This window comes from Rhinatrema bivittatum, chromosome 4, assembly GCF_901001135.1.
Source record: "Rhinatrema bivittatum chromosome 4, aRhiBiv1.1, whole genome shotgun sequence".
NCBI lineage: Eukaryota > Metazoa > Chordata > Amphibia > Gymnophiona > Rhinatrematidae > Rhinatrema > Rhinatrema bivittatum.
In genome coordinates this window covers 92,928,182-92,939,102 of record NC_042618.1, presented here as the reverse complement: position 1 = coordinate 92,939,102, position 10,921 = coordinate 92,928,182, and the positions used below count along the sequence as shown (strand labels likewise).

Here is a 10,921-nt window from a genome sequence, read left to right as displayed (position 1 = left end):
TGGAATATGGTGTTTCATAATTATATTTAGGTCCACATGCATTTTTTGTGCGAGAGGGAGGCGGAAAAAAGAAAAAGCAAAGGGGAAGGAAAAGAAAGGGAACAAAGGAAAAAGGAAAAGGAAAAAAGGAAAAAAAACAAAAAGGGGAAAGGAAACAAAAAAAAGAAAAGGGGAAAGAGGAAAAGGAAAACACAAAAAAAAAAAACCAGGGGCCCAAGTACCAAACCACACTTCACAGTACCCCCCTTCCCCCCTCTCACCCCCCCCCCCCCCTACCCCTCCTTCCTTTCTTTCCCTCCACCCTTTAAATTTTAATTCATATTTTTACTTGGTTCCCCAAAAATGATGCAGTTTTTAAGAATGTTTGATTTTATACATGTTCACACTAATTTACTCCTTTTTAAAGATGCAGTGTTTTAAAGTATTTGTGTTTACTTTTTGACCGTACATCCGCTTTTCAGCAGTTGTACAAATGAAGGAATATGAGTCAACCGCAGACATTTGTTCATTATATTTTCTCCTCTTGTCACCACTTTTGCATTACTGCACAGATTAGATCAGTATTGATTAATCCATTTTTTTTACACACCGGTCTAGTTAAGTCTCTCATTATCCACAATGTCTATGAGCCAATCAGTCCACACATGTGTCTATTCTCGCGTGATTTCGAGTGAGAAGCGGGAAAAATAAAGGTCCAATACAGGTACTAACTGGTTCTTGCAGTGTTTGTCAGAGCAGTATGTGACCGGTGCAAGTTCAACAAAGGTAAAATATTAGTGATTGTGTTCTTTTTAGTTTCAATAGCTAGCGATTTCATTCTTATATATATTTTTGTCTGCTTAAGCGCATACTTAATATGACATAGTTTCTTGCGCTTGGATATTATCTGCATGCTGCCCCACTTTAGCACTTTTATACATTAGATTTAACAGTTAGTGATTCCATCATTTTTGTTCGGTATTCATTGTGACACAGCTTCCGATGGATGCATATTCGCGGACAGCCACAATATGCTGTTTGACTTATGCACTTTTATATATTAGGAATTTAACTATTGTCCAGCGCATCATTTTCATTATTACATTGCTTTGGCACACGTCTCCCCGCATATCATTCGTTTTGAATTTTCTACATACTGTTGATAAGAAGTATTGTTAGCATTGTATCGAAGTGGATTTTAGCTATTTATGTTCTAGGGAGCACTATTGTATCGAAGCTGTTTTTATTCATTTGTTCATTTTGTAGCGAAATTTATTATTGTATTGCTTTTAACTTCATCTTTGATTTGTTCCTGGTATCTACCGGATCAAGATTTAACACACTGTAAAAATTAAAAATTTAAAAATTATTGCTTGCATTCACATGCAGTAAGGTTCACTATTCATTCATCTTTTTTACCGTTAACTCCTTATCGATTTGTGATCAGTTGAAAGACATATAACAGCTTAATAATAATGATACAAGATGTCAGTATCAATTTCAGAATGAAGTCATTCAGATTTGTAGTCTGACGAATGCATGTGTTCATTTTTTATTTATACCTATTCTTGATAACTAAGGTAATTAAGAATTTTTGTTCCATAAGAATTGCTTCAATACTGTTCACACAAGTGATTGATGAATTACAAGTGACAAGCCCGGATTCGGTGTGTTCACTCATATTCCTTCATCCTAGGAAATCAGCACAAGTATATAGAGCCAAGTTTCTGGCTCAACAAGGTACAAGATTTAGTTTGCCATCTTTACATATTTTTTATATATTTTTTTATTTTTCTTATTAATTATACACATTGACCTCCTCAATAATATATTTTATTGTTTGTTACAAATTTTGCATGTATCAGCCATATGCTGTTTGATGAAGTGCATTGTGCAACAATCATTATAGACCATGTCCTTTGTAAGACTTGTTTCCACTCCGCTTTTTAATTGATGTTTCAGCCACAGTATCTGTACTCTCAAATACGTAACTTTTTATGTAACATCATCATCTTATGCACACAAAACAAGCACTGTCTCCATGTTTAAGTGTTTTTACTATTTAATATATTCTTTTAATATATTTTTTTGAATATGTTTTATTTCATAAGTCATATGTTTATACAAATATTTATGTTTGTGTGCATTTTTAATTGTTTATATTTATGTGCCACAGCCCCTGAGGCAGCTCGGCAGAGCGAAACTCGGCCAGAGTCGGGCAAGTTCCAATAAAAGTCCATTTTTACCGATCCATCCTTTCATTCTTCTGTTGTTCGTCACATTGGATCGGTTACCGGTTTGCTTCCTTAGACTGGAAAATTGGGCATCCACATGGCAGATGAAATTTAATGTAGATAAGTGCAAGGTGATGCATATAGAGAAAAATAACCCATGCTACAGTTACACAATGTTGGGTTCCATATTAGGTGCTACAACCCAAGAAAGAGATCTAGGTGTCATAGTGGATAACACATTGAAATTGTCGGTTCAGTGTGCTGCGGCAGTCAAAAAAGCAAACAGAATGTTGGGAATTATTAGGAAGGGAATGGTGAATAAAACGGAAAATGTCATAATGCCTCTGTATTGCTCCATGGTGAGACCCCACCTTGAATACTGTGTACAATTCTGGTTATCACTTCTCAAAAAAGATATAATTGTGATGGAGAAGGTACAGAGAAGGGCTACCAAAATGATAAGGGGAATGGAACAGCTCCCCTACGAGGAAAGACTAAAGAGGTTAGGACTTTTCTGCTTGGAGAAGAGACGGCTGATGGAGGATATGATAGAGGTGTTTAAAATCATGAGAGGTCTAGTACGGGTAGATGTGAATCAGTTATTTACTCTTTCGGATATTGGAAAGACTAGGGGGCACTACATGAAGTTAGAATGTGGCACATTTAAAACTAATCGGAGAAAGTTCTTCTTCACTCAACGCACAATTAAACTCTGGAATTTGTTGCCTGAGGACGTGGTTAGTTCAGTTAGTATAGCTGTGTTTAAAAAAGGATTGGATAAGTTCTTGAAGGAGAAGTCCATTATCTGCTATTAAGTTGAATTAGAAAATAGCCACTGCTATTACTAGCAACAGTAACATGGAATAGACTCAGTTTTTGGGTACTTGCCAGGTCCTTAAGGCCTGGATTGGCCACTGTTGGAAACAGGATGCTGGGCTTGATGGACCCTTGGTCTGACCCAGTATGGCATGTTCTTATGTTCTTATTTTCTTATGTAACTGAGATTTTTCCCATTTTTTAACCCTTGTAAGCAGAGATTAATTATTCTGAAATATTTTTCTTAGGACTATAAGCCTCTATTTCATTCATTTTAGACTTTAGCCACTAGCACATTGATCCAGCTAGTTCTTTTTGTTTTCCAGTTATATCAGTCTCACTAAAATATAATTATTTACTTGGAAACATTATAAAATATAGCTAAGAGGAAAACCATTACCATGGTTTTCTGGAGACAAAGGCAATGATGCCTATTACATTTTAAGAAGTCTACAATATAAAATCTTCTAAATATGTTTTTAGGGGTCAACAAACTGCCTTAAATTTGTAAGTCAGCATTTACTGTATAATCTCTTTTTTTCGATGAATAGAGAGTGAGGCCATAGTGATTAGTTCAGCGAGGCTGAACGCTGAACGACCTCCTGCAGTCGATCTCCTGCCGGCGCCATTTTCCGTACGAAAACGATTCGCGGCGGGAAATCGCTCCCTGACCCCCGCTGGACCTCCAGGAACTTTTGGCCAGCTTGGGGGGGGCCTCCTGACCCCCACAAGACTTGCCAAAAGTCCAGCGGGGGTCCGGAAGGACCTCCTGCCGTCCAATCGTGTTCGTCTATGGCTGCCGCCATTTTTCGGCGCCATTTTGGAAAATGGCGCCGGCTGAAGACAACAAGATTCAGTAGCAGGAGCCCGTTCCGGACCGCTGCCGTTCCGGACCGCCGCTGGACCCGCAGGTTATTTAAGTCATTTGGGGGGGGGGGGGTTCGGGAGGGTGGGGGATTTAATTTAAAGGGTCGGGGGTGGGTTTTAGGGGGTTTTAATGTGCCGGTTTTGCGATTTTACATTTTTTTGATTTTTCACGATTTTTCACGATTTTTCACAATATTTTACCCCCCCAAACGGCAACAATACGATTCCCTCCCCCTCCCAACCGAAATCGATCGTTAAGACGATCGAGGACATGATTCACATCCCTAGTATTGGTCTCAATTCACACGGTATTTCAGGAGTAGGTAGGTAGTTGTTGCTGTTGCTACTGCTTTTGTAACAAATGTCCCAAAACTTTAAAAAAAAGTGCTTTATTACAACTGAGTAAATATATCTTTCAAATAATTTAGTGCTGCATGTTTCAGGATGTAATACACAATTTTTTTCCAAGATGATTTTGATTTAAGTGTTTGTAAATTTACAGTGTAGTTTTCAATTATTTCCATAGCCATCTAAACTGTTCTAATAAGATAGGAACAATTTGCAGCACTTTTTTGCAAAAATGATTTATTTGGCATTTTTATGGTAGGATGCACATTAAATCATTGTGATTGGGCAGAAGGGATTTTAATAACTCGTGATATGTTGTACTTGTACTATAACAATGCAAATGGGTTTTTAAGGAAAAAGTGATTTAGTGTACTTTGTATAAGTATAATAGTGATTTAAAGTGCTCTAATAGCATAAAATATGCTCATGTCGTTTTCTATCAGAATTTTTTAGCCAATGTCTAATGATAGTACAAATATAAGAGAAGTCAAAGAAATGTAAATCATCGACATGGAAATGATCACACTAGAAATACATGTGTTTTGCAAACTTGCATACTATTATTATTTCTATAGTATAATGCAGGGATTTAACATCTCAAAGTGTTTTCCCTGCAAGCCAAGCACTAAGAATAGATAAACTCAGACAAATTCTGTTTTTATTGCTCTCGGGGGTGGACCCTTGTCCTGAGGCAGTGGAGAACCTCCTCCTGGTAGGGACCAGGAAGCAACTACCCCCAGGGGGTGGAGCACTGGAGGAGACAGAGGCTAGGAAGAGCTTAACTACTGGAAGCCCAAGGTCCCCCCGGGAGGAGCCCGTAGGGACCCGGGCCGCTTGGACTTAGGTGGGTCTCACAGGGTCTCCTGGAAGGATGGAAGTCCGGCATGCCCACAGGCAGAATGGGAGCGTGGTCAGGTTTGAGACTGGAGGTCAGATGGAACAAGGAGGACCAGAATAGCGTAGGTGATGACAAGGCTAGGAATAGAGCCAGAATCTAGAGACGTGGTCAAGCAGGCAGAGGTCAGAGTCTGGGGGTCAGTCCGAGAAGTAGTCAGCAAAGCAGAGGTCAGGTTTCATAGGTCAGACGAGGTCACAGGCAGGCCGAGGTCAGAAGGCAGGCAGCAGGCAGACGAGTCTAGGAACAGACTGAGGTCAGGAAGCAGGCAGCAGGCAGGCAAGTTGAGGAGCAGACTGGAGGCAGAAGGCAGGCAATAGACAAGCAGGTCAAGGAACAAGCCGAGGTCAATACCAGTAAGACAGTCCGGAGGTTCTACTTGGGGAGACAGACAGACGAACAGGAACAGAAGGACGTTGGAGTACTAGGAAGCAGGAACAGGACTGGAACAGAAGGATCCTGGAACAAGACTTGGAACAAGACTGGAGCAAGATACAAATGCAGTGACAATCTAGCATACACACCGACTCGATTGCCAAGACAAAGAAGTACAAGCAGGGATTTCCTTATAACAGGGAATCAATCAGGGTGTGCCGTAGAGCTAAGGACCCGCCCTTGGCCCTACAAGAGGCCTGGCAATCCGAGCGCACGTAGGGGGCATGGCTAACACAGCCGAGGATGCCGCCGTGCTCTAATGCGGTTGGAACCGCTGCCGACACTTTCTCCATCTTGGCGGCCCAGAGGCTGAAGTTCCTGGGCTTTCCTGGTGGCTGGGGCCGCCTTCAGTCATTCCTGCAGTGGCAGGAGCCGCTGCTGACATCAGGGCCTGCTCCATGGCCCAGCTCTTCTCCGTCTCCTCGGTGTCTGTGCAGGACAGCTGTCCAGGATCCTGCACTTCCTGTTCCTGTCTCCTAAGGTACGGGTCACGCCTCCTTCAGTGATTTAAAGGGCCAGCCTCCTAGCTCCATCTGGACTCCTCCCAGGGCATTTCCTGATCTTCAACCCTATATAGGGCCCAGCTTCCAGTCCTTAGTTGCCTTTGCAAGGAGTTAGTTCCTCTCAAGGACTTCTTGTCTTCACCCCTGCTGGTATTTCCTTTTCTTCGTGGGATCCCTCATCATTCTTCATGTTCGTGGTCTCTTCTGGATTATCTCTCGTCTTGTCCTGATGTTTTATGGTCTTCCTGATGTTCTTTCCTAATGCCTCATCTCTGCTTCTGCTTCCTGGACCCGTGGCTCCTCATTGCTATCTCTTCTGGCGTCTTATGTCATGTTTCATCACCTCGTGGCATGAGCCTGTCTTCTCATCTGCAGCGCAAGACTCCGGAGGGTCATCCTCGCCCGAAGCCAAGTCTCGTCTTGGTCCTCTATCCTGAATCTCGTCTCGGCCCTCGGATGTTCTTGTGGCTGCTTCATCTATGCCTAAGACTCTGAGTGAACCTGCTCCATTCCAGCATGGTCCATGACCAGCCATGGGCGGCTGTGTAGGGCGTGTCTCGGTGCAGGCTTCTACTGAATCTTCGCCATGTTCTGGATTCATCTTATACGTATTCATCTGGAGTTTGCTTCGCACTCAAGTGTGGTCCGCAACCAGTCTCGTGGGTCCGCCCTGTAGTGGGCTGTGTAGGGCATGCTGCATCGTAGCCTCAACCCAGTACTTGACTTTGTTCCTGAACCTTGATCCTGAGTCTTCGTGCTCAAGTTCCTCATCTTGAGTCTTCACGTCCCAAGCCTCTCGTCTGACTCTTCACGTCCCAAGCTTCTTGTCACCGTCTTCATGTTCCAGAGCCTTCGTCTGCCCTCATCTCCTGTCCGGCCTGCTACCTTTGCCGTTCCCAGCGGCAGGTCCAAAAGGGCTTGAAATAGTCAGAGGACCACTCAGAGACCAACCTTGCATGGTTAGTCTCACTCAGGCTGTGCAGGTCGGCAGGGGCCTAGCTTCCTGGTCTCAGCCCAGGCTCAGACATGTCTCACCAGCCTCGGTTCTGCCTTGGGATTGTGCCGAGGTCCAAGGGCACACAATCTCCTTGGAAATAGGACTGCTCTCCTAGCGCTCCCTAACAGATTGCGAAGGCCTCTGAGCTTTCCCATGCTCAAGGTCTCCATTTTCCCTAACACCTGTATTGCTTGAGGGTAACATGTTAATTTCATTGGCCATCTACTGCCACCCCCTTTCATTAGTTTAAATGTCTCATAAAATGTGACCTGAATTTCTCACTTAGCATCCTCCTTCCTGCTACAGACACATGTAGGCCATCCTTACCATACAGCCTTTTACTGCTCTATACACAACCCTAGCCTAGTGTACTTTCCGTACACCAGGTTTTGAGCCAGGAATTGGAATTATTTATATGGCATAGCCACTCATTTCCCTTTCCATGAACAGGTATGAGCAATAGTCTTTGCAGTGCATCTTATCATCTTTCCTGGATTTTGGAAATCTTTTTGTACTTAATGGATACCATTTCCATTGAGGTCATTGGTCCCTAGATGGATGATAAGATCAATATCAAATTTCCTACTTTCTTCTTCAATGACTTAGACTATCTGGTTTGTATTTCTATTAGCTGAGGATCCTAGAATGCATTTAACTCTTGTGTTACCATCAAAATGAACTCCCAAATTGGTTCCTCTGATGACTGAGTCTTCCAGGAGAAACAGATTTATTTTATGACATTTGATTTCAGTTGAAGGGCTTCTGGGTGTATTGGGTGACTTCACTTTTAGAAATCACTTCAATATTTATTGCTGAGGTTTCTTCATTCTCCAATGCAGAAAAAGAATTATGTAGGGGTAACAGTGGTGAGAGTGAATGTATCTTCATCACAGGCCTTATTCTGCCAGAGCCCACTGTTATCCAATTGTTCCTGACATCTCTGTGGGAGTGGGGGTTCATGCACAGGATACTGCAAAATTAGGGAAGTGTATTTTTATTTATTTGTGTTTTTATATACCATTGTTTAGAACTGGCCTTCACAACGGTTTACAAGAGAAACAACAATACATAGAATAGTTAACGTGTGTACTGAACGAACGTAAATAAGATACAATTTGTGATCAATACAGTGGTATACATATAAGAGGCATTGGGAGTTTACAAAGTTTGGAAGAAGTAATAGGGAACTATAAAACATTTAGAGAAGTAATAAGAACTATAAACATTTAGCAGAGAAATTAATGAGCATTGGTTTACTATATACAATGGTGGATTGACTTTAACAGGATAGTTATTGAGTGTTTGTTGTGTGGTAGCTGTTTGTTTAGCTTATCCAATGCCATCTTTATAGGTTTGTTGGAATAACCAGGTTTTGAGGAGTTTTTTGAAAACTTTGATGTTACTTTGGAGTCTTAGGTTTTCAGAGAGTGTATTCCAGAGGGTCGGCCCTACTATTGAGTATGCTCTTTCCCGTACTGTAGTGAGTTTGGCTGCTGCAACTGTGGGAATTTCTAGTAATGCCTTATTTGCAGATGATGTGCTACGCCGTGTTATTTGTGTGTGTATATCGTCGTTTATCCATTTGACTTCCTTCCTGTGTATGTGGATTATGGATAGTGGAGTATGGATAGTGCTTTGAATTCTATCCATTTGTCTTTGGGCAGCCAGTAAAGTTATTTTAGGACAGGTGTGATGTGGTCTGTTTTTTTTTTTAAGAGGTTAGGACTCTAGCTGCTGCATTCTGTAGGATTTGGAGAGGTCGTGTAGCAGATTTGAGTAGACCTAACATCAGAGAGTTACAATAGTCGAAGTTTGAAAAGATCAGGGATTGTAGAATGGTTCTGAAGTCAGAATTATCTAGCAGTGGTTTTAGTCGTTTCGGTATTAGTAATTTGTTAAAGCCTTCTTTGACCTTTGCAGATACGTGTTTTTTAAGATTTAGTTCTGTGTCTATCCAGATTCTGAGGTCCTTCACTTTGTCACTGGGTTTGATGGTAGTATTATCTATTTGAATGGTGTTGTTTGAGATAGTTGTGGGAGTTTTTCTTTGGAGTATGCATTCAGTCTTGTCCATGTTGAAACAGAGTTTCAATTGGTTTAGGAGATTTTTAATGTTATTAAAGTATGAGGCTGCGAGATTGAATGCTTTCTCGAGTGTGTCAGTTACTGGTATGATAAGTTGGATGTCATCGGCATAAATAAAGTAAGTGATGCCGAGACTAGTAAGGAATTGACATAGTGGGAGAAGATAGATATTAAATAGTGTGGCTAGTAGTGTTGATCCTTGTGGTACTCCAGTCTCGAGAGGTATTGATTCAGATTTGGAATTATTGATCATTACTTGGAAAGATCTGTTGTATAGAAAGGATTTGAACCAGTCTAGCATTGTCCCCACCAGGCCGATTTCCGCTAGTCTGTGTATGAGGCATTTATGGTCGACTGTGTCAAAGGCTGCAGATAGGTTAAGCAATATGAGTATGTGGCTATGTCCTTTATAAAAGCTTCTTATAACTGTATCAGAAAAGGTGAGACGTAAGGTCTCTGTGCTGTAGTGTTTCCTGAAACCATGCTGTGCTGGGTAAAATATGTTGTTTTGTTCTAGGTGTTCATTGAGTTGTTTGAGGACTGCCTTTTTGGTTAGTTTGGCAAGGAGGGATAAATTAGAGATGGGCCTATAGTTATTAAGGTCTGAAGGAACTAGATTCTTTTTTTTTTAATATGGGTTTGATTATAGCAATTTTCAGGCTGTCGGGTAGAGCTCCTTCTTCCAAAGATTTGTTTATGATGTTGGTGATTGTTGGTGTGAAGGTATGGGTCATTTCCTTAAGGGTGCGTATTGGTATTTTTTATCTAGATCATGGTTTGCAGGGTATCTGTTTATCACATGTCTTGTTCTATTAGAGCCCACTGTAAACTATCTTTACCTGAGTTTCTGCAACCTCTGAGGGAGATGGGCATAAGATACTGAATAGTTCAAGGAAAAGGAGTTTAATTGAAACCTGGACAGTTCCTCCCTTAGATGAATCAGCTCCATTTTAATTGCAGACAGCTGAAGGCAAAAGGGACAACCTTTGATTCTCCAAATCAGCGCTTCTCAACCAGTGTGTCGCCAAGCACCGGCTGGTATGTCGCATGTTCCCGGTCTCTCCCACTGCTCTTTTTTCCCTGCTGCCATTGCCGCTGGGCTATCAGCACGATCAAGCCCAGTGGGAATGGCAGCAGTGCTAGAAGAAGCTGTTGTGACACCTGCGGCTGACCTTTTCTTCTTCCCGCACCTGCCCCCCCCCCCCCCCGTGACCCGAAACAGGAAGTGATACACATGTGGTGCGCGGGAAGGAGAAAGAGCCATGCCGCATGGAAAAGTAGCAGCAGCGGCAGCAGCAGCGGCCCCTGAGCAATTGAAGCAGCCGGAAAGGAGACAGCAGCATGAGCCTCCCGTGGCCAATGGGATTCTTCTTTCTTGGCTTGCGGGGGCTGGAGGAGGAGGCTGCTGCAGCTACCATTTGTACTCGGGGGGGGGGGGGGGAGAGAACATGAGTGAGTGAGAGAAAGAGAGAGAAGCAGCCAGTCAGCCTGTGTGTGATTGAGAGAAACTGGTCAGAGAGCTGATGTGTGTGTATATGTGAGAGACATTGAAAGTGACTGCTCAGGGAGATGACTGATGTGTGTGTGTGTGTGTGTGTGTGTGTGAGAGAGAGAGAAAAAAAGCATGGAAGTGAGAAATCTGGGTATGTGAGAAAGCATGGGAGTAAGAAGCCTGGTGTTGTGGGGTTGTGTGTGAAAGAAAGCATGGGAGTGAGAAGCCTGATTATGTGAGATAGCATGGGAGTGGGAAGCCTGTGTATGT

At 42.4% G+C, this 10,921-nt stretch overlaps 1 long non-coding RNA gene across 1 annotated transcript; it reads left to right on the top strand.

Moving 5' to 3' along the window:
- The first annotated feature begins 718 nt into the window (after positions 1–718).
- Positions 719–2,208, top strand: LOC115089328. Its single transcript, XR_003856077.1, has 3 exons — positions 719–765; positions 1,586–1,719; positions 2,156–2,208. It is a non-coding gene; the product is annotated as an uncharacterized LOC115089328 (long non-coding RNA).
- The last annotated feature ends 8,713 nt before the right edge of the window (positions 2,209–10,921 follow it).